Raw genomic sequence first — 25,018 nt, forward strand, 5'->3', positions numbered from 1 at the left:
GGAGGGCCAGGACAAGTGGGAATGGCTTCCCACTGCCAGAGGGCAGGGTTAGATGGGATATTGGGAAGAAATTCTTGGCTGTGAGGGTGATGAGGCCCTGGCACAGGTTACCCAGAGAAGCTGTGGCTGCCCCATCCCTGGAAGTGTCCAAGGCCAGGTTGGAGGGGATTTGGAGCAACCTGGGCTAGTGGAAGGTGTCCCTGCCCATGGCAGGGGGTGGAACTGGATGATCTCTAAGGTCCCTTCCAACCCAAACCATACTGTTCTATGACACTGTGATATTCTTCTTTGTGTGATGACCAGTGTACTGTGAGATTTTTGGCCATCAGTACGTTTTCCAGATACTACCACTGCAGTATTTCTAATATCAATAGTTACTAATGTATTGAGTACTTAGTAAAGTAGTATTGTCTTTGAGGAAATGGAAACAAATTATTCATAATTGATGATACTTAGAATACCATCTATGTTCAGTATAGTTTTTAGGATTTAATTTAATTATATTTATTACAGTGTAGGAAAATTATGGCATTTCTATATAGCAATAAATGGATATTTTATGAGTGTTTATTTTTGTGTAGTTTGGAATATGAGAATGAGAGCTGGAACAAAAAATGAACCAAGTTACTTAAGTTTAAAAAAAAAAATCACCTGAAAATAAGGGACACGTGTAACCATCATTCTAACCTGTATCCATCATTCTGCTTTAATTGCAAACTCAGCCAATATAAATGTTCAGCTTTTGACTTAAGAATCGTTGGTTTTGGTAAGATCAGCAGCTGTAACACACCACTACTCCCAACCCCAAGCCAGAGCTGTCATTTCTAGGGATATAAAAAGTCATCTCATTTTCAGAATGGGGGAATAGTACATGAATTAGTGTAATTGCCAGCAATATATGCAAATTATGCTTAAAATTAAATGACACCTCATATCCATATAATCATAACACATTTATTTATATCCGATATATATAAAGTGAAGTATTCCATCTATTTGGTTTAGCTGATGTCACATTTGCAGTACACAGTTAGGCACTTTATGTTACCCAGTGATTTTTGGCAACAAAATTTATGCGGAGTTTATCCCCTTCTGCAACTTGAAATTCATTATAGGGATAAATAATTTAGGCTGGTTCTCCGGTGTTATATCAGTGTGCTCCCTTACTTTTCCATGCTGGTTGCCCAGGAAGGCCCTTCTGCTTGGTTGCTAAGTCAACACAAATCAAACCTGAGCATCCAAGTTTGTCCTTTATGTTTGGTTGCTTCACCCTGTTACCCAACGTCCTTCTCTCGGTGCTGGGAGCTCTTTATCTTGGCAACTAAGATATCTTTTGATTCTGTACTTGATATTAAAGTCCAAACTAAGCACAGTGATGCACAGATTTAAGGTCATCCTAGCTTTTAAATGCTAATTGTTCTGCCAGCAGTTCTCATTTACAAGGATTTTTAAAGGCCACGTGCACATTCTATAGGATTCAATAGTCAGGCATCTTCTGAAACCAATTAAGAAATGTAACTGGTCTTAAAAAAGAAACCATATGCATATTGTCCTAGGCTGCTTTTTTCACTGTAAGATTTCTTTAAAAGCCATTTTAATGAAGTTGTGAAAGTTTGGAATCCACATAAGCTTATATTTTCTTTTTTTTTTTTGTGTATAACTTTATTTAGCAGAAGGACTGTGGTTTGTTATTTCCTTCTATCCCCACCTTATTCTGTTGCTGAAGGAAGTACAAAATAATGAAATTGATGTGAAAGGATTTATTTCTTCTTTTTTGTTGTTGTTTCTATTTGATGTGTTTATTAGACATCTAAAATTTGAGTTTTTAAAGCATATGTTTTAAAAAAGAAGCAGATTTCAAAGTACCTTCAAGTTTTCACAAACAGAGTAGGAAGGTTTTTCTCACTGAACACGTAGGATATGAGTTTAAGTTCTTGGAGACAAAACACAGTACCTGTTTGATGTTCAGTCAAGACTCCATGGAAATCTGTGGAGTTCTACAAATACTTGCCAAGACCACAGTTTTCAACTGAGATTTTCTCTGTGTGTTTATTTTTTTGGTGTTCAGAAGGGCACAAACAGAACTTTAAACCAGCATGTTAGGGATACACTCCTAGAAACACTAACATAAAAACTGGGAGTAGAAAAGGACCACCTTAGTGACTCCATTCCTGCAGCCAAAAACAATTGGATTACCACTAAATTATTTATAAATACATTTGCATATGTTTAATGTCGACAGCATACTCCCTTTGTTAATGCTAAGCAAAACTAGGTAAGGTGATGGTATTTTAATAAGAAAATTATTAATGCAAAGAACTAATCTGTGGCCAAAAGTGAAAGGACAGAGAACAGTCTTCTCGATTTGTGAGCTGAACACTGTGAGTGAGATCGTGTAGAGATGATTTAGTTGAGTTCATCTGAACTGGATGCCAAGGTTAGGCTGATTCTTGACCTGCTAATAGTTGCCTCCATGGTACTTTGCTTCCCCTTCTACTTAAGTCATAAGCCTTACATTCTGTTATTTAGTAGTGATATTTTCTTCTTTCTTTTGCCATGCTGAATATGATTCTGTGCTGCACTGTGCTGCTGCTACACTGCTACATAGGCATAATTCTTCTGTGAGCACCACGTTATGACACTCTTTTTTGGTGCAATAGAGTCAGCACCTCAAACTGTTTAAGTAAAAAGTGTTTAAGTGAGGAAAAAACTGTGTAAGTAGAACTGTTTAAGTGAAAAAATGAAGTTCTTCACTATACCAAAGTATTAAGGTTTAGGTACGTGGCAAAGCAGTGATGCTTCAAAGCTGTGGTTTAACACCAAATGACAGTGTGAAGACTGAATGGATTTGGAAACGAAAACACTTTCCTTGCAGATATGTGCCATTTCACTAACAAAATTCCTTCCCTTTCCCATAAGAGAGATAGCACAGTCCACCTGGAAGGTGGGCAGGTTAACACAGGGGTTCCTTATGCTGCTTCCCTGTTCTCTGAGAAAGGTGGTCCCATCCAGGAGAGATATTGGGTGGGTGGGTGTGGTGGATCCTGCTGTGCATTGTGTACTCCTGACCCAGGGACCCTTGGTACTCAAAAGGTCACAGAAGTGGTCCCAGATCCTGGGGATTGAACAGATGGCCCCAGGTCCTGGGAGTGTTCCATCCCTGTGATGAGTAGGCATGTTGCAGTGTTGGGTTGTGGATGCCTTCTCCCTTCTCCCTCTGCCTCACTCTCCACATCATTTTACTGTTTTGCTGCCCTAAGTGTCTGTTGAACAGGTAGGGAATGTCTCACTGGTCATTGGTCTGTTTGAGCTCTGGAGTGATTTTCTGACTTGCTGGTGCTCTGTGTTCTTGTTCTGGGCACTTCTAGTCACGTTTGCATGTCTCTACAGTCAACACATGGCTTGTGTACTCTGTTTTCCTGAGCACACCAGAACTATTCTGTAGTTTGGGGCAGGTGATGGATCATATTTGGTCCACTTCTGATGCAAAAGCTCATGTAAAGTTCACAGGCTTGTTCTAACATTTATACTGCAACCTCAGAGCTGGTTCAGTTCTAGGTTTGAGAATGTTACAGGGTGTCATGAGCACACATGGCTGGCCATGGTCCTTGCTTTTCTCCCTTTATTTTGTTATCCCCCTGCCCTCCCCTCTGCCACCTCCCTTACATGAGTCAGTCACAGCTGAGTATGGGCTGGAACCGACGTGGAACTTCTGCAAATCTCTTCTTTGCACTTTCTGTCTGCAGCGTAATGGCACAGATTTCTGATGTGTTCCATAATTTTATGGAGATTTATATAAAATTCTATATCCCTGTATTAGTGGGCAGCGCAGTGATGGCCACGAGTGCTGTCCAGCACAGGAGCTGTTTTGGTGCTGTTTTGGCACAAGGTTCAAATGTTGTTAGGGCATTATTTGTCACAGTTCTGCTGTAAATTATCCTTTCATGGCTGTGCAAGTGAGTACAGCACTAAGTCAAGAATAACAATGTTATTCCTCTCAGGTGCAAATGACTCCAAAATGTTGGAAGTCAGTAGAGAGTGAGACCCTCTGTGAATAGCAAAGGAATTGTATTTTATGCTAACTCTGACTCATGACTTAGAAGTTAATGAAACCATTCAAGTTGAGTACTTTAATCTCACAAATTGGTTATCACAGCCTTGTGGCCACTTCTTGTTTTCTAATAAAGCATAACACAAAATATCTATGAAGGCTTACAAAATTAAACTAAGGGAAATATGTGCAATTTTGAGCTCATTAGGAGCAATTCATATTTTCATCTGTCTCATTAGAGATGTTTTCATGAACTAGGAAAGTACTTTTGAATCTGTGATTTTTAATTTCCCTGCCAACTGGCGTGAGCTTTTTGGGATTGTTATTTTCTTTTCATTTATTTCAAAATGTTAAAAGGAGGAGGAAGAAAAAAAAAAAAAAACAACACCACAGGAGAAATGAGAAAAAAAGCAAGGCACTAAGAAACAAGTGAACTGCATGAATGTGATAAGAAATACAATTTTAGAGTAAGATTGTTTTTTATATATATATATTTATATATGTATCTATATCCTTTTTTTGGTATTTTGATGACAGTGTATGGAAATAGAGCGTACTGGTAATGGACTCAGAAGATGTAGTTCAGAATTGAAGATGCATAGGTAAAGCACATCATCTTGAAGAATGATACTTGACTTGGCTGTTATGTAGATTTTTTGGAATAATTTGCGCATTTACTTAAGTCAGATATAACTTCAGTCTAACTGTACCCCTACTGTACAAAATGGAGCTGTTTGGCCTTTGGCAGTGTTGGCAATGAACCATTTAAAACCTTTTTCTTTGAAGAATGGAGGGGGAAGTGACTACTCACGGGATACTCTAGGTACTGCTATACACACAATACTACAGATTAACTACTCCGTAGGGCTTAGGGCTTCAAGGTTGGTTTCTTTTTAAATGTAAATATTCAGAAATATATAGTTGCATTTATTCCTTCTGAAGTCTAATGCCATGTCTGAGAGAACCCTGGAGAAGAAGAAAAATGATCTTTCATTTCTTTGCATGACACTGCTGCCCATGCAGTGAAACAAGTCTCTGTGCTGTCGTTATATCTCTCTTTAACCTTTATGTTGAGGTGATTTCCCTGCCAAATTGGTGCTTCCTTTTGGTCTTGGCTTTGATCATATGACTGCTGATTGCAGACAGTGATGGAGACTGAGAGCAGAGCTCTTCAGGGTCTGCAGCTTCCTTAGGGGGGCAGCTCCGACCTCTGCTCTGTGTGACAGGGACAGGACCCAGGGAATGGCTGGAGCTGTGTCAGGGCAGGCTCAGGTTGGATCTCAGCCAAAGGTTCTTCCCCCAGAGGCTGGTTGGGCACTGCCCAGGCTCCCCAGGGCAGTGGGCACAGCCCCAAGGCTGCCAGAGCTCCAGGAGGGTTTGGACAATGCTCAGGGCCAGGGTGGGATTGTTGGGGTGTCTGTGCAGGGCCAGGAGCTGGACTTTGATGATCCTTGTGGGTCCCTTCCAGCTCAGGATATTCCATAATTCTATGGTGATCTGTATAGTGGTACAGTTTGCAGTTTCAAGAACTACCACTCTCTGCATTTTAACAGTTTTGTCTAAACCACTCTTGGCAACTTCTTCGGTCTTAGTCTGTGTGATTTTAAAGTTTTTATCGGGTTTTGTCTAATATTGCACAATAACTTTCATTTTTTGTGACTTTGTAACTGAGAAAGCATTTCCAATATCAATTAATTGATTCCAATATTAATTTTTAAGACCTGAATTAGCCCCCTATACCTTCCAAAATGATTGAACATAGAAATAACTTTTATATAGCCTCACACAGACTTTTGGCAACCAGACCTTCAGGAGTTTATTTCCACTGAACATGTCCCATATCTGCATTATAATATCACCTTGCAGTTCAGGCCTGTATAAAACAGAACTAGATGATCTTTTAAGCCCCTTTTAACCCAAACTCATATGATTATACGATTTTCCCAGCATCCTCATAGATGCTGATGATGTCCGTGTACTTATTTCAGGGACACAGTGGTTCCCACATTTTTCCTACATAATCAAAATCACAGTCTTTAAAATGAACTGCAGAATCTTTTGGTAGAATAAATAAAAATAAAATTTAAAAAAATATTTTATGTGATTTAAAACTGATGTCAGAAGGACTCTCTTAAATCTAAATTTTTCCTCAGGTATTTCACTGAGCACAATCTGAATGTGAAGGTTGGATTGCCTTTTTTAAATCATAGAATGACTTGGGTTGGAATAAACCTTTGAAGATCATCCAAACCTATTGCCAGGGACAGGGATATCTTCCACTAGACCAGGCTGCCCAGAGACCTGTCCAGGCTGACCTTGAACACTTGTAATGATGCAAATCTCTTGCTCTTGGTGGTGCCAATGGAAGCTACAAACCAGGGGTGCTTCTTCAGACTCTGATCCCCACAAAAGCTCCTTGAGAGAATCCTTAAAATATCATTTTCTTCTCAGCCAGCAAGGTTGTTCAGTGCTGGTTGTGATGATGGACCCCACTGAACATTACACGGCAACACACGAGCTGGATTTTAAAAATTCACTTCTTTGTAATTTCCAATGCCTGTGTGGTAACCCTAGGCTGGGAAACACTGAAATATGTGGTAATTCATTGTAGATGGCAGCTTTTTCACAGCAACAAACCGTCCATTTATGTTGTCACAAGTGTCTTCACAGTAAACCTGTTTTGTTTTAATTTACCCTGAGCTGCAGTTAGGCCTCATGTAGCAGGCATTTGCTTTTCAGAAGAAAACACAGTGGATTTTGCATTGTATCTTTAAATTGTTGCAGGAAATCTGCATGTGGTGCTTAGACAAGGCTTGGAAGTTGAGTCCTCCTCTGTGTTGTAACATATCGAGTTTCTTAAACTATTTTTGAGGTCTTGCCATACAGTGTAGATTGAAATGCCTCTTATTTCCTGATTTTTTTGAAGCATATAGACATAAATCTGTCATAGACTGCAACTCGGTTTGGCATTATATACTGAGAAAATGAACTCAACAGCAATATAATCTTACTTTGCAGTATAACTGAACTGCAGAAAACATTTCTGCAAGTACGTAGATTTAGGGATCAAATAAAATGTAAGTGTCCTGATATGTAGGAGTTTATGAAAGTACAATTTCTTTGTTGAGAGGCATTTTTCCTTTTATTAATTCACCTAAAACTAGTCTTTCATTTTAACTTCATTGTAGTTTATTTCAGCTTCCACTTCGCTCAGAATAGGAGTTTGGGTTTTTGTTGTTTGGCTTGGTTTGGTTTTTTTGCATCCTATTCTTGTTAGGATTATGGTTTGATTGGAAGTGTGACTGCAGTTAATTTAATAGCCATTTATTTTACTTTCTATAAACCTGAGATTTGTTATTTTTCTATTGGAAAAATATGAGATCTATGTCAAAATATGGCAATCTGTTTAGATATTAGTACTTGTGGTATTTTAAAAACTGAAATTATAGTAGTATTCTCTTTACATTTATTCAGCAAGTCCTAAATGCAAGTATGCATTCTACTGCCTGAAAGGGCAGGTGGGAGAGGCATGTTGGGCAGTTCTTATCATTCCACAGGAGACTTTTAATTTTATGGAGACATAAGTTATTAATAGTTTTTAATATTTTTAACGCATTTGAGTTTGGTTGCCAAATTTTGTATCTGCAGACACAAACACCTGGTACTTGTAGTGAGGAGTCACGGGCAGAAATAAATTTTCTTTTTTTTTTTGGAGTCTGTCCTGGTGTAGAGAACCAGCATGAAATATGTCTTTCAGTTAGCCTAAGAGTCCTGAAATTCAGACCAAACATCATGTAGTACACAGAAGCAGTAAATAAAAATGCTAAATAGCAATCTTATTTCCAAAAATTCTCTTCCTGCCAGGCTCTAGTCCCAGAAGGTGGGCTAACTATGTAGAGGGATTAGGGTGGTGTTCCAGATCTGGAGAGAGCACAGTTATGATCATCTTGTTAGACTTCATGAAACAGTGTAAATCTAATTTCATTCCTTTCTGGTTATGTGTCATCTTTTATTTGAAGTAGGTTGAGTTCAAATATAATGACAACTAATTGTGTTGATCCCCCTTTGAATTCTTCAGAAAATACAATATTTTAATTCTTTCACAAGACACACCTCCAAGGAGTGGATAATACCTGAAGCTGCTTTAAGAAATTGTGTTTTCTTTTCCAGTGAGTGTGCACTTGGTTTTCAGGGCAGCTCAAACTAAATCCCCTTCACTCACAGCAAGGGGTTCACACAGTGCTGTGTGTTTTACATGACCTCAGTTGGTGAGCAATAACTCATTCATTTTGGTAACTGGAGCACTTGTGATACTCTAAACACAATTCTAGATTAGTCTGAGAATGTTATAGTTAAAAACCCCCAAACCTCTACCTGTGGCTATTTAAATGTTAGGAAGCAATCAGTGTGTACCTTGTGCTTTTAATGAGGAACATAAGAAGAGGTAAATTAAATTTTAGAACTGTCTTCAGCATTCCAGTAGATATCAAGGGATAATGCCACACTGAGTGCTTTGTAGACATTAATAAGGAACACAAAATAGGATGAGTTGTATTCATCTTAGTGCCATTAAACATAAAAACAAGCTATGAGTGCTCTTTGAATTGTTGAGAGCAACTGAGATCCAAACACTTGGCAATAAAAGATCTGAAATAATCTTTGCTAGATTTTCTTTTTTTCTTATTGTAACTTAACATCATTGTCAGCTTAGTGTCTCTTGACTAAATATAAACATTGGCATATAAAATCTACGTGTTTCTGTTAATGGGAGAGATAATGGTCAGTTGGAGCCTAATCAGCTTCTCTGTCCTGCTTAGGATTTTGTATCATAATATTGTCATATTTTTTCAGGCTGAAGAGAACCAGGCAGTTGAACAACTTCTTGTACAAAACCACCTTGTCACGGGGACTTTTCAATTCCCATGTTGCCTTTTTGAGGGTGGGACCAAAACTACAGCTACAACATGAGTGCACCCTGGGTTTACACTGACATGGTGTTGTGATGTTTATTCTGTTCTACTCCTCTTCCCCAGTAATTTAAAATACTTAAAGTGTTGTTTTTACTGATACATTAACTGATATTTCCATAGGCTTGCCTACCTCATATCTTGCTCCTGTAAATCAGCTGGAGAGTCCCTTTGTGCATACAGATAAAATATGTCATTTTTCATTCCGGGGGGAGTTGCCTTCCCCCTTCTTTTGATGCAGTGGGGGTTTTGTTTACTTGGTTTTTTTGGTTTTTATTTTACACTGCATTGAATAGATAAGTCAGAATTGTTTAAGGCATTCATTAGGCTCATCAAAACTTTCACCTTTTTTTATTTTTCGGTATTGTGACTGAGCAGTTGGCATCATTAAGGTCTCTGTGAATATTTGCAATTATTTTATTCTTACCTCCAGTTGTCCATTCTTTGAAGACTTGTTTGCAGCCATTGTCTAAGGTATGTTATGCCAATATTTATGCACTGACACTGCTGTGCAAAAGGAAAACAACAGCAGATGTAGCAATGACTTTATGAAGATAATACACCTCACAGTAGAAGAAATGCCTCTAGAAACTTCAAAGTTGTTTTTGTTGTAGCCCAGAGCAGGTCTCTGACTTCTGTGCACACACTGCTTACTTTTCTGTGTTTCCATATATTGTGATTTTGCTTTCTCCTTTTTTATCACTATATTTACATGGTTTAAATACATAAAGAATGGTATAGCTGTACTGAGGAACAGTGGTCGAGAAAACTGATATGAACTCATAAAAAACCCCCCAAAAATTAGTGAACAAAGTAGTTACTGTAGCATTATATGCTGCAGGAAGTCAACCTAAAGATGTATTTGCATTAGAAGCCCTTAGCTGCCAGGCTCGGGATATATCCTAGATAACCTATGGAGTTATTATCCCATATATCACAAGGCAAAGGCTTCCAAATTCTTCAGAATCTTGTGAAAGGGTTTATAGCACAGCCCAGCATCCCCTCTTGAATTTTAAGAATACACCATCATTGTCTGTCAAGGAAAGGATTTATTGCTCCAAAGTGGTACTTCATTGAATTCAGGCTGTGGAAGCTGGAATCCTAAACTCTTGTAAAGTCTAATCCTGAAGGCATCCTGGTAGTTCTGTGCATGTCTTTTTACACTAAAGCTCTTTGGGCATATTATATTTTGGAATATTTCAACTTTGACAGACCAGAGCAGATCAGGATTTATCCTCCACATCCTCTGGGATCCAAAAACTAGGTATTACTTTCCATAATGCCGAAACAAGTACCTTTATCCCTTAAGAAATATGAGACTTTGCTTGCAATTGACTTTAAAGCTCAGTTATAGAAGGGTAGAAGAGCTGGTACTTTGTTACAATTTAGGGCAGCTGGCTCCAAAAGACCATCTGTGAGTGGTACCAAAGTGTAGTTGATAGATAAAAGGTAATGGACAGTGTTTTCTCTCCTAATTTATTCAGTATATTTCTAGCTTCTGTGAAGAGGTTGAATTGAAAACTTCCTGAATTTCTTGTTAGGGCTTAAAGTTGCCAATATTAGTCCTTTAGATACCACCTCCTGACTGCATGGGGAGTTTTGTGAAGTCCTCTGTTTAAGTTTTAAGTGAAAAGTGGGGAAATACACTAAAAAAATACTGATTTGAAGCAAAACGTGGTGTTTCTTTACACATAGAGAGTATATTTGTATCCCAAAAGGCGGCTGTGTGTCTTCATAAGTGATGTGCAGTTGATGTCTTCTCATCCTTGCTCTTGATCCTTAGTCAGGGGGTTTAGCTGTCACTGTAATGTTCATAAATTAAGTAATAAGAATAAATTGCTTAGAAATGCAATTTAAAAAATGGTAGGGGATTTGTCCCCTGGTCAGCATAGGCCATTAGAGATCTCAATTATTTTAAAATACATGCTTTCTTGAGAGTTCTTATCAGACTTTGTTAGAGTGAGATGCAATTATTGAAAGGATTTCTACTTTCTCCCAGACGTTGTTTTCCTGAATTTGAATTCCATGACACACTAGTGCTAGTTTCCAACTCGTCTTTGTTACTGTTGGTATTGTTTATACACAGTACACATTTTGGGGTTTGTCTTATTGCTGAAAATTATGTGAAGCTTCCTCCACTTTTAGATATAATTATGAGAAAGATGGGGTTTTTTTGAGCCACAGAAGAATAGTTCTTAGTGCAAATAAATGGAAGTCATTACATGGGTACCTGAACCTCAGCTGCAATATCTAACCACACTCATATTACATGTTCAAATCCCTGGGGGTCTGGTCTATTCTGTGAGCAATGGTTGTGTTCTTTAAGTGCTTGGTGTGATCTCATCAGCATTGCTGGACTGAGAGTCTAACAAAGTTTGCCTCTGCTCTTAATGGACACTGCACAGGAGTTTGGTGTGATTTTATATCCTTAATTAAATTGCTGCCACAGGTCTTCCCATGTGCATGTCTATCTAGCCACTATGGAATTTTCTGTTCTTTTCACAGAATAAATGATGGAAATTTAAAAAAAAATAAAATATTTTAACTGAGATTAGGAATTGGTACAATGACTGAGCTTTTAGTTTGTTAGAATTTTATAGCTATGAATTATCCAATAACTGATTTTAATCTAAATGGGACAAGATGAATTTTTTTTAAAGCACTCAGGGACCTAGAAGTTTAGAACTCTGAAGTTCAATGTGTAGGAGCATGAAGAGCTGATCACAGGCAGGACCTGCAGATATTGTCATAATGTACATAATTCATAAAATGTGAAACATGGATAGAAGAAAAACTTTTTAAAAGGATGATGGTCTTGCAGAGAAAAAGCAGCAGAATTCTGTGGTCTTTGGATCCTTTTATGAAATCTCAGACTGCCTAATGCAATGAAAGATCTTTAAAATATGGTTATTTGACTTTGTCCTTTGTGTTAGAGCTGAACTGGTACTTTGTTCAATTTTCCTGTCTGTCTGGGCAGTCTGTGTACACACAGACACGGAGACAGAAAATAGAGGTCTCCTTCAGCTTATCTTCTGGAGAGAAAGTATGCTGAAAATTACTATTGGACCATAGGATTACGTTCAAACAAAGTAAGTATTATTTGGTACCCTGTTTCTATTGTGCTCTTATTAGCCTTTAGCTAATTAGCTACCGGTTTTAATTGGAGCAGAATATGTTAAACCCTTCACAAGTGAAAGGAGGAAATAGGCACACTGTGAGAGCAGTGAGGGACCACTGCTGGGCTACGGATCCCAACTGGAGGTAAAAGCTCTGCTCAGGGGGGCCCAGAAATGGGACAAGAGACAAAGGGCACAAACTGGTGCCCAGGGAGTTCCACCTGAACATGAGGAAGAACTTCTTCCCTGTGCAATCACTGAGCACTGAACAGAGACCAGAGAGGGTGGGGAGTCTCCTCACTGGGATATTCCAGAACATCTGGACACACTCCTGTGCCCTGTGCTCTGGGCTGGCCCTGCTGGAGCAGGGAGGTGGGACCTGATGAGCCACTGTGGGCCCTTCCAGCCTGACCCATCCTGGGATTCTGTTCTGTCTCGGAGAGCAAAGATGTTTTCCAATAAAAGCAGAACTTCTAAGCAATTTCCTTTGTTATTTTTGGTCTGTCTTGCCCTAAAACCCTCAAAGCACCATCTATTCCAGGGTCAGATGTCTTTATTAGAGTAACATATGACATTTTGACATGCTTGCATTATGGTTGCTCCTGTCCCTTGTCTGTTCTTTTCCTCCAGTCAGCTGGAGGAAACAGCTAGAACAGGAGAGGAGAAAAAAAGAGAAGTCCATAAATATTCCTTATTCATGACCTTTGTAGCTTTCTTCCCCCTCTCCTACTTGCCCTCACTTATCTTCATTGCTTGTGTTTACTGAGGGGAGACAAAAGAGGGGAAGAAGAGACAGAAAATAGAATCTTTTCTTTAGTTGAATGATGAAATTCTTTCTGAACACAGGGAATGTGTGCCATTCCCTTCTGATACACTGCTGAATTTTAAGAGAATCTTGAAACATTTCTGATAATAACACCTTGGAGTCCAAGTAGAGTTCTCTTGGGGAGCATTTGGAGTCAGGAGATTTGCTGACAGATGTGGGAATGGTAGTGGGGTGAGGCTGTCACATGGATGGAGCACTTTGATTTGCTTTTAGAACAAAGTTTATAAACCATGCCTTCCAACAGAGAAGCAAGGTAAGAGCAGTTGTGCCTGAAGAGTGTGAGACAATCTATGCAGCATCCACCATTAACAAAGCTGATTTATTTATGTATTTATTTATTTATTATTTATCTCTACCAAGAGATAGAGAGAGAGAAGCAGGGAAAGAAGAGAAACAAGTAAGAATAGGGAAAATGCAAAAAAACTTTATACAAATTGAATAAAGGTTAATAATGCTGAACTAAGCATCAAAAAATGTTAGATTGATAGAAAGGCTCCGTGGCATTCTAATGAAATTACGTGTGAGAATATTTTTCCCCAGGAAAAGAAAAATAAAAATAGAAAAACAAAACAAAACAAAAAAGTAGCATCTGACACTTTGAGATGAGAAATTAAGTCGTGTAAAACATGGGTATTTACATTCATGACAGCCAACTCTGTAAACTTATAAATATGACAATCATGCTACTGTTGATTTGCATTATAAATATTAGTAATTATTTATATTTAAACTGTCTTCCACCTACAGCTCTCTCACTATTTGAGGTCATAAACTATTAGGCATCACTTGTTGCACTTTTGTTTAAACTTGGAATCGCCATCCAGTTCTGATTTACTTCTACTTGAACTTCAACATTAATGATTCTCCTTTTTTTTTAATAAAAGCTTCTGATTTTTTTCAGTGTAAAACAACAAAAATCAGGCAAAAAATATTAAGTAAAAAGATCTACTCTAACTAGCAACTCTGACAGAAATAAAAACACCGGAATGGAGTTGAGCAATGAAATGGTTACAATGTGCATGTTAATTACTTGTAATTGATAACCCCTCATAATCCTTCTATGTTTACTACCAGTCAGTAATAAGACCATTAGAAATATATAGGAATATAAGCCCCAAGCAATCCATTAGATACATTTCTAAGTGTTACTCAATAAGGGAACAAGCTGCCTTGCTGCAACAGTTTGCCTTGAGCATCTTGCATCTGGATTGTTCAGATCTTCTGAGCCTTTTAAAACTGAGAGGGTTCCTCCAGGCTGGGTTTCTATTTTATCATTTGGCATCAATGAAAGATAGTAAGGGAAGGTTTACTTGTATACAAAATAGGGTTTTGGCTTCCAGATAAGCAGTTGGGAGAATGAGTCAGCCAATATTTATACTCCCTGTCTACATGAGTGCTGTATAGTGCTTATAGGGTGTTGTGGAACTTTTGATAAATCTTTTGACTTTTACTTTTTAATACTTACTCATTAAAAGTAGAGAATATAGGGAAAAAGTCTGTCTTTAACTTGTTTTCCTGAAACTCTAAGAAACAACAAACTTAGGCTGATAAGTTGTCAGAAACACAGATATGTTTCCTCATAAGTGTTTTAAGATTTTGTGAGCATGGGGATATTTTCCATGAAGACAGACTGTATCCCACATCCAAGGGTACTCAGGGAAGGCCTGTTGCAAATGTTGTGAAAATTGGATCACTGCTGAGAAAACAAAGTCTGATCATGTCATCTTGGAACGTGAACCTACACGACCTGTCCAGGACTGCTCACCATGGACTGGTAGAAACTCTCCTGACAAAGAGCAGGAGTGAAGGGATCAGGGAGAGCAGGATGGACTTGTTTCCCAGTGAGATTGGCTTATACCTGAAACTTCAGCTGTTGTGTTAGGAGTAGATCAGTAACTGATTTAGGTACTTGGTGTTATTTTCAGCTTTGTGATAAATCAGAGTATTGTAGAATAACCTGAGCTGGAAGGGACCCACAAGGATCATCCAGTCCAACTCCTGGCCCTGCACAGACACCCCAACAATCCCACCCTGTCCTTCAGAGCGTTGTCCAAACCCTCCTGGAGCTCTGGCAGCCTTGGGGCTGTGCCCACTGCCCTGGGGAGCCTGGGCAGTGCCCAGCCAGCCTCTGGGGGAAGAACTTTTTCCTGAGATCCAGCCTGACCCTCCCCTGGCACAGCTCCAGCCCTTCCCTGGGTGCTGTCACTCTTCCTCTCCCCAGAAAGCTGGAACTGCAACTCCCTGTCTCCTCTTCTCCAGCTGAACACACCAGGTGACAGCAGCTGCTCCTCGTAGGTGTTTGAGTGTTCATTGTTTTCTTACACTACAGAGCACAAAGATTTATAGAAGACTTTAAAGATGCTCACAGAGGTGTGAGAATCTTAGAAGTGAGGCTAAGAAGCCATTGCTGAAAATCTGAGACAATTTCTCTGCTGTGTGGAAAATTAGCTCTTCATTCTAGATCTTATGAATTTAAACAAATTCAGACAGTAGCTGTGTCCTGCTTTCTAGGACAGAATTTTTTTTGTAGTTACTGATACACAATTTCCTAGGAATTCAAAGTAACTGTAGTATTTTATGGGCTCAGATGGAAGCACTCTTTAAGCCACCGGGGCAAACTTGTGACAGGATTTAGTGTTGATGTTTGATTCAATATTTAAGAAGAAAAATGCATAAGAGATTATTGATGGACTGTTAAAATTAACCAAATTTGCATCATTATCAGCTTTGCCTAAGTCTTAATTGATCTACGTGATAAACCTCAAATTCTGCCAGGGAGAGTTAATTTATAAGATATTTGATATTACACTTGTTCTATGAGAAAAGCCTGAGAATAAGAAACAGAAAAGCATCTATGTCAGTAATATTTACGAATCAAAATTAACTTGAAATTTTAAAAAATTAAAAATACCTCTTGATTAGAAACCTATCTGAAAATAATGCAGATTTTCAATCTGATGAAGGTAGCCTCTTAAACTTTGTCTAGAAATAGTCCACAGCTTTTTATTTTAAATGGCAGATAATTAATTTTTCTTTGCTTTTTTCCCCCACAAAATATTTACATTCTTTCTTCTCATTGTAGGTAGATAACGAGTCAATGTGAGGTGTCACTGTCAGTCACAGAGGCTCAATCCTTCTTTCTCCTTAGTGATAAAGTGATTGTGGAGTGCTCAGGAATGGCAGGCCTAAGGTATCATTGACAAAAGCACATAAATGATTAGTGTTCCTTGACTCTATTTTAAAAAGTAATTCAGGAATTTGGATGTATTCTCAGGTGTTACAAGAAATGCTTTTATTCTTTTTATGAAATGGACCAGCAGTGTGGACAGTGTCATTGGAGAATTAAATAATATTACCAGGATTATAATGTCAGCTTCCTAATTGTCAATTAATTGTATTATAGCTTGCCTAAAGCAAAAAATGCTGTGTAGAACATCAGAGCAGAGTTTTCCTCAGTATTTCTGTGGTATGTTGATAAGTAAAAATTTAATTTTCCAGTGCAAATAAGTGTGAAATTAACTACATATGAAACACTTTTTTTACAGCAGAAGTATCTTTATTGGCTACTTTAAAGTTTACTCAGCAATCTGTTTTAAAAGTCACTTTGGTTAGGTGCTTACAGGAAATACAGTGCAGGGGATTAATCCAGTTTGTAGGCTGTTTTCCAAAGAAATGCTTAATAAAAAAGAATTTCATGCAATATGCTATTAGAGCTTCATTTACATTAATAAGACTCTGTTCTCAAACTATTAAGCCACCTTCAAGATAAAAAAAAAACCAACTAGGGACTCGCTGTATTCTGCTTGTAGAACCACAGCGATTAGTCTCTGCTGCTCTTGTACCCTTCTGAGCCCAGTGTAGAGGAGAGAGAAAACATTGTTTTTCTCACAGCTGAAGAGGAATCTTGCTGCCATGAAGCTCCCTCAGACAAAACAGGAAAATCCCCAAGAGAAAGTACTAGTCTGGTTTGTTGTAGTTTTGCTGCAGTGGGACCGGGTGCTGTGGAATTTATCCCCGGGGTTCAGGGAATGAGCTGAGTGAACTCCAGGCTGCAAAGGGACCGTGGTAGTTCTGAGGGTCTGGGCTGATGGCACACGGGTTGTTCATGGAGCAGCCTGGGAAAAACAGGGTTGGAACTGGTGCTTTCCATAAGGAACGTGGCACATGTTGGATTGGGTCATAAGTTGCTTCCGTAATAATATGGAGCTGCTGGAGAGAGTCCAGAGGAGGCACCAAGAGGCTCAGAGGGATGGAGCAGCTCTGCTGGGAGGAAAGGCTGGGAGAGCTGGGATTGTTCAGCCTGGAGAAGAGAAGCTTTGGGGTGACCTGACTGTGGCCTTGCAGGGCCTGAAGAAGCTACAAGAAAGATGGAGAGAGACTCTTGACAACGGGCTGGAGTGACAGGACAAGGGGGAATGGCTTCACACTGCCAGAGAGCAGAGTTAGATGGGATACTGGGAAGGAATTCTTGGCTGTGAGGGTGGGGAGGCCCTGGCACAGGTTGCCCAGAGAAGCTGTGGCTGCCCCTGGATCCCTGGAAGTGTCCAAGGCCAGGTTAGATGGGGCTTGGAGCAACCTGGGCTGGTGGAAGGTGTCCCTGCCCATGGCAGGGGGTGGAATTGGATGATCTTTAAGGTCCCTTCCAACTCAAACCATTGTGGGATTTTCAGATTCTGTTAAATTTTCTTTGTTGTGGTGAATACCCCTGAACACCATAAACTTGAAATTAAAATATATGTAAATTATAAATACTGGAGTTTAGCTTTTTTTAATGTAAAAGGGATGAAAAGTGCACAAAAGTGTTAAGTAAACTGCATGGACATTTAAATACTTATTTTGTATGAAGGAGTAATGTGACTCATAGGCAGAAGTTATTTTCTTGAGCTGTTAATGATCTGCCATTTTCCTCCATAAATTAGTTCTCAAAGGTCAAAATGCAATCAATTATCCAGTAATTTGGATCTCTTAATTGGCTTGATTGTGCTTGAAAAGCAAAACTTCTGTTTTATTTCTATAGCCTGAGAAAAAAAGCAGAGGAAAAAATTCAAGTTATGTTTTGAAAGATATTATGGATTGATATGCAAAATAAAAATATGTATAGATACATTATTGGAGTCTTTTCAGTGAGAATTAGACATGGAGAATTCAGGAATACCAAAATTTAGTGTTCTTTTTAAGTTAGTTTCTGAAAGAAAAAGAGAATTTAAATAGCCTTCTTTAATTTTAGGGGACTGTGAAGGAAAGGAGTGGGTGAAAAGAAGAGGAGGAAAAAGAATAAATGTAGAGGGTTTTTTTATTAATACAGTGATCTAATGTCTGCAGAAGATTTCCACAGACTTGAACAGGAGTTGGATCAAACCACAGTGGTTGTTTATAGCACTCCTGGGTCTGAAATGTGGTGGGTGATTTCAGTAAGCAATTAGAAAAAAGAATACAGGAGTTATTTTCCCTACTGTCACAGATTTAGTTAAAATTTGAATTAAATAAACAGATATGTCGTTTCCTTTTTGGTTAAAAGTGGCAATAACACAATTTACTGAAGTCACGGGAATATTGGAAGGCTTATATTACATTTGGATTCAAATTTGAAGTGAAATTTTCCTTAATAGACTCATCATTCCCAATTATATTTTTTTTATTTCCTTGTGTATTAAGGAGAGGCATCATTTTACTTACAGTTTAAATTCACATAGATAATTAAGTTCTTATTCTATTCTTTATCTTCATTGTAAAGAATGCAGAAGAGTTTAAACATTAAAATTCTTTTGTATTCATAATTAGTCCTTATAATAATTCTACTAAAAATTTAAAGATCTGCATTTCACGTTAAAAGAAAAATCAGCATTTGCTATTACAGGTTGAAAAGCTGTTTTTTGGCAAGGGGACAAGAATACAGAGTAATAGAATTGTCATTGAATCCATTACATTTGAGATGGCCACAATATTGTTCATATTTTCTGGGATATGGTATTTGGATTTCTTTCTCTGGCATTTTTATTGGAAAAAAAAAACCTTTCTAAATGACTTGGAGAAATGAGAGCAGTTTCTTATTTAAAAGACTGCTTGCTAAACCTATGGACTGATTTTATTAAGCAGGATTGCAGTGTGAAAGTCAAGTCTTTAACACATCTGTGCCAAAATATGCTTGTATTTTTAAACTGACCTTTTTAATCCTCAGACTTCTATAGAATAGTCCTTTTAAACCCACAACTTCATCTTTTAGTCTTCCTCAACCTCTGGCACGTTTATGGCCATCCTCACGAAGTGGATATTTCTGCCTCATTACCACAAGCCATCTGGGTTTATTGTAGTATCAAAGAAAATTATTATTTTTCCCCCTATATCAAGGTGTTTAGGAGTTCCTTAAATGATAGCTGTAAAATACAGATCCTCCATTACTTACAAGTTGGGTTTCTGCTGCATGTAATGAGGAACTTGAGTGATGATTGATCACTGAACAGGCTGATTCGGTGGTGGCAGTGTAAATGTATTATTGTTCTCTTCATTTACCCAGCTATTCCACTGGGAGACTAAACAGGTGCACTGAAAAAAGAAAAATCATATTTTCAATGTTATTATTTTTTTTATTATAAGAGCTTCAGGATATTTCCATCTTAAAATTGTACTGATTCAGGAAATCTTTATGGAAAGTCTGGAGTTGCACTTTTAACAGCAGTTAGAGCAGACTGATTCTTTAGTTTGTGGTTGATAGAAAAGATGTTTTCTAAAAGAGTAACTATAAATACATAAGTTTGTGGAATTAAAAATAAACACTGGAGTAACTTTTTATCCCAAATATATGTCACGTTCTTTATGTGTTTCCAAAAGAACTATCAGTGATGCTTACAGTGCTGTTAAAGAAGAGCTACAGGGATTACTTAAAGCACTTAAAAAAAATACATGCTCTCTAATCCAGGATTTATTTACTTCTCGCTTTTTACAGTTAGAAAGCAAAATATTTTAGGGGACCTGCTTGTTTGAAGCATTTGAGAATGGTTTAAAATTACTGAAATACTGAAAAACCCCTTGACCTCCATTGACAAAAGCATCTTTTGCTTGATGGTAAAAATGACCCTCTGTATTCCTTGATGTATTATTTATGTCAATATATGTTTGTGGAAATGTACTTCTTTTTAAGATAAAATTTATTGTTAAAAAAGGAGAATTAATATGTTATAACCATAGTCTGCAGCGTATTTAATTTGCATGTCAGCACAGTTGCCAAATGTTTTCAAACAGCAGAGCATATTAAAATTTCTGAGATTCACAAAAAGGATCTGTTTAAAACTAACTCACAAAAACACCCAAAAAAATCGTATATCATTGAAAAGGACTACAGCAATCTTATGTTCTCTATACGTTTAATTGATTTTTGTATTCAGGGATTTTGCTCAATTCTAAGTTATTTAGTGCAGTATGTTAAACACAAAATTTTAATGAATATTTGTTTTTATTTACAAGTCTTGAATATGCTCCTTGGAAGAGAAGTTTGACCATTGTCGTGTGCTGAAATTTAATATCCTTTGTTTTCAACCCTTTGTTTTGAACCATCAGTCACGAAGGATTGAAAATACTCTACTTTGTGTGGCACAAGTTTTCCTCCCCTTTGTTTTGTTTTATGAATCTGCCATGTTATTTTGCCCTGGGACATCTTTAACCTCAAAGGAAACACACATTGTTTTTCTGAAGTGCAGATCTATTTAAGTGTAGGTGAATTATAACTCATGCTAAGTTACCTGTGTGTTTGACCCGACTACAAATATATTTGTAGAATCACAGAATCAATTAAATTGGAAGAGTCCTCTGAGATCATCAAGTCCAACCTTTGATCCAACACCACCTTGTCCCCCAGCCCAGAGCACGGAGTGTCTCCTCCAGTCCCTCCTTGGGCATCTCCAGGGGTGGGGACTCCACCACTCCCTGGGCAGCCCCTGCCAAGGCCTGACCACCCTTTCCAGGGAGAAATTCCTCCTCGTGTCCAACCTGACCCTCCCCTGATACAGATTAAGACTAAATCCTCCCATCCTATTGCTCTCTATATATGCTATATGCGTGCATTAGAGAGGGGTTTAATATTAATCCTTTTATTAGTCTGAATACTAGTTTTTTGTGTTTTTTTTTCTTTTTTTAAATACTATTGCCGAAAATAGTTCTTTGCAGTTTGTTTCTGGGTAGTTTTGGATAAGACAGATACATATCCAATAATGACTTTTGTCTAAGCTTCCAGGCACACGCCCAATTCAGGTTTTTTACAGGTGTTTTCTCTCAAACACTGCTCTGCACAGACACACTTGCCCTGACCCAGGACATCCTTGAAGGCAGGTAAAGGCAACTACAAACCCAGCTCCTGCAGGGCTGGCTCTCCTGGGTGAGGGGGATCTGGGGGATGGATATGGGCCTTCAAATGCAAATGAATCCTCTTTATATGCAGACAACAACTTTCATCCTTGGTGGCTATTTCCTTGAGGAAGGAACATCTGTCAGTGCTGATGGAATCATGTCTTATCTGCTAAGGCCACAATCAAGGGCTCTCTGAGAGCATTCTTCATGGCCTGAGCAGTTACCTCTGTGGAAAATCTTGCAGGTTAAGGAACAAGAGCAAAGTTAATCTCAGGTATTGGAGAGGTTTTTAAGATGTTGACGTTTGTCCCAGGGGGAAGTAAATGGAACATTTAAACTTGAGGTGCGTAGCCAAAACTCTGGCTGAATACAAAATTTGTTCAATTCGTGTCTTGATTATGCCATGAATATTGTAACTATTTAAAAACATATATATACTTAAACATATATTTTATATAATAGATATTTTATATTTTCTATTTTTTTTTCTTTTTATTGACACACTGAGAAAAAAGTTCATAAAGTGTTATTTTCAGGTTTAGATTTTCAATTTTGCATAGCTGCAGTTTTTAAATTTTTTGCTTAAAACACTTCCTTTTATACATTCTGGGCATTATATCCAAAATTAAGGATACATTATCTAAATTATGTACTCTATTTCTACATATGAGTGTACAACTTAGTATTAACAGGATTTATCATAGGTCATGGAAAAAGAACAGAAGCCCTGTGGAATATGAATTGACAGCTTGTTTAAAATTTTTAAAGCCCTGAACACTTGAAAATATGATGGTATAATTATGACAGTGTAATTGCTAACCGACATAACTGTATTATTGTTAAAATGTGAATATATGAAGCTAAATAGCTGCAAGATTTCAGATCCTGAGTTTTGCAGTGTATAATGGGTATAACAGAAGACAGCAGCCAGTGGAGCCCTCAGCTAAATGGAAGAGAAATACCTAAAAATTACCTTAATGGCTTTGCTGTTCCTTCTGATGCCAAATAAATTCCATATTTTTCTTTCTTAAGCAAAGAGACACAAACTCTTCCACTCTGAGAGCAGCTTGTACAGTCAGTCTTTTGCATGTGTTGTAGCACAACTGTTTGAAATTAAGGTAAGCACAGCATTTAGGATTGACTTGAAAGTGTTCAGCAAGGATAAAAGCTTAGTGAGCTAATTCAGGGAAAACCATACTTATCTGAGCCAATTTTTCTAGCTTGACATTTTATGATTTACTTCTAAGCTGCTAAAAGAGCTTAAGAAACCTCTTCCTTCTGGTTCTTCAGATTTTATTTATATTTTTTTTTATTTTTTTATGCGCTGCTTAATCCTGCCTGAAATTTGTGTAATTAATATCAAGACAAATGTGAGTATTGACTATGAAAAACCTGAAGATGTGCAAGATTAGAAATGATTATGTACTTCATGGAACTGTTTAATACACGATAACATTGGTACATCACCCAAAGAATGGAAAGACATTGTGCAGTTTTCTGCAAAATAGAGCTGATAATGTGCAGTAGTGTTGAAGTGAGTGCTGAGGATTTCTAGTACTTTGGTAGCTTTAAAAATGTTCCAAGTCAATTACACACCCAAAAATAATAAAAAAAATTCAACCTTTTTACTATTCTGAGTCAGTTGGTATTAGCAGTGGAGGTGGTTAAGTTGTGAACTGTGGCTGAATCCCTTATAAAATCTCTATGGAAAAAATCATTTAGGTGTAATAAAAACCACTGAAGTAGTAAAGAAACAAGCAGAAATGGGTTTACCCTGCCTGTTGACTGATACCTGGAAACCTGGAGCTGTGCTGAAGTCACATGTACTGAAATGTAAACGTGCACAATCCCAGTTAGGGGGAATGGCTTCCCACTGCCAGAGGGCAGGGTTAGATGGGATATTGGGAAGGAATCCTTCCCTGTGAGGGTGGGGAGGCCCTGGCACAGGTTGCCCAGAGAAGCTGTGGCTGCCCCTGGATCCCTGGAAGTGTCCAAGGCCAGGTTGGACGGGGCTTGGAGCACCCTGGGCTGGTGGAAGGTGTCCCTGCCCATGGCAGGGGGTGGAACTGGATGATCTTTGAGGTCCCTTCCAACCCAAACCATTCTATATTTCTAATAAATCATCTCTTAAATGCATACATTTATCTTCCAATGATTAGTTTTTTTCTGATCATCCTGAAGATGATGCCTCCACACCATTCAAAATTTCCACTTATGGAAGAGTTGTGGTGGTGCCCAGCAGGCCACCTAATAATTTATATTAATTTTCACCCAGTAGCTTCTGTCATCCTAAAATATTGTTACTCAGTACTAGTGTGCTAGTTTATATAGATAGAACCTGGCCTTTTTTTTTTCTCTCTTTTTTTTTTTTTTTTAATTTAAAACCTAACAGATGGAAATGTTGAAATGTCACCTTCCCAAAGCACTGTGTCATGTTTGTAGATGGCAAAATTCTCCAGAAGCTTTACAGTGTGTTGTCTGCTCTTTTCCAGAGCTGTTTCCAATATCTCAGCTAATAATACACAGCTTGCAAAGATAATACTAGCAGTTTGTGCTATTGAACGTTGTTCAAGAATGTGCTGAAGTTTTGTCCCCATAAAAATAAATAAATAAAATGCCAGTTTTCTGGAATCCCATAACAGACTTTTTTGTAATTATCAGCACTTGAGATTTTAGCTAAAGCTGTACAAAGATTACATTAGCATAAAATGTTGTGTTCTTTTGATTGAATATATTATTTGAGAGAAAATATTCAGCAGTACTAAAGGTAGGAATAAGAAATTATTACCTGCCAGGTGATAAATAGTTGATGAGAAATATTTTTAAAAAATGCTAATTGCTCTGTTGAAGTTGACACTTAATCCAGTTAAAAATATGCCACAAATCCAGCTTTGAAAATTCAGTATATAAGTAATGGGGCTGTTTGAATTGTAGCAATTACTGGTTCCAAATTAGCAGGTTCTCCTTTAAAATTTACTTGTCACACCATATTTTGTCACTTCATGTAGTTCCACTTCATTACACATTGGCATCTGCACCTGATTGGGAACTGCAGCGAGATGATCAGAGCCCCACTTTGACTTTGGTGCTTGTGATTGAAAAGAAACCCAAACACTGCAATGCAAATACAACATTTGACTGATTACACAGCTACATTTTGTAGCTTTTATTCCAGGACCTCTCTGCACAGAACTTCTTTCCCCTTCTTAACTCCTCAGATGCTCCTCATAAATTATTCTACTTTGTTTTAAGAGCCTACTGTAGTTGCTGCATGTTGAAAGCAAAGTGGTGCCTGTTTGGGTGTGACTCTTATTTGCCATTTTCAGTTGGTCTCTGCTACTCCTGGGATTAAATACAAATGGGTTTATCAGGTTTCCCCAGAGGTGAAAGTACCAAACTTCCAACAATATCACAACTCACAGTGACGTCTGTCAGCGCTCAGCTGCTTCTGAAATTAGTGATGCTGTGTCTGTAGGATTGGACCTCTGAGAAATTTTGTGGTTATCTCTAAACCTGAGAAACATCTTCCTGCACAAAGTAAGCAGAAATCCTTTTATTTGATGCAGCTTCCTTTGCTGATCTAGAGTAGAAAACATTTAACTGGATGCAAAACAGAGGACTTCAGCTGTGGTAAAGTATATGTTTTTTGTTCCTAGAAAGAGCCCAGAAGGGAAAATATTGATGGGAAACCTTTATTTCCTTCTTTTTTCAGACCAGT

The sequence above is a fragment of the Pipra filicauda genome, unplaced genomic scaffold, assembly GCF_003945595.2.
Source record: "Pipra filicauda isolate LSUMZ 115617 unplaced genomic scaffold, ASM394559v2 scaffold296_size2174093_pilon, whole genome shotgun sequence".
Taxonomy (NCBI): Eukaryota; Metazoa; Chordata; class Aves; order Passeriformes; family Pipridae; genus Pipra; species Pipra filicauda.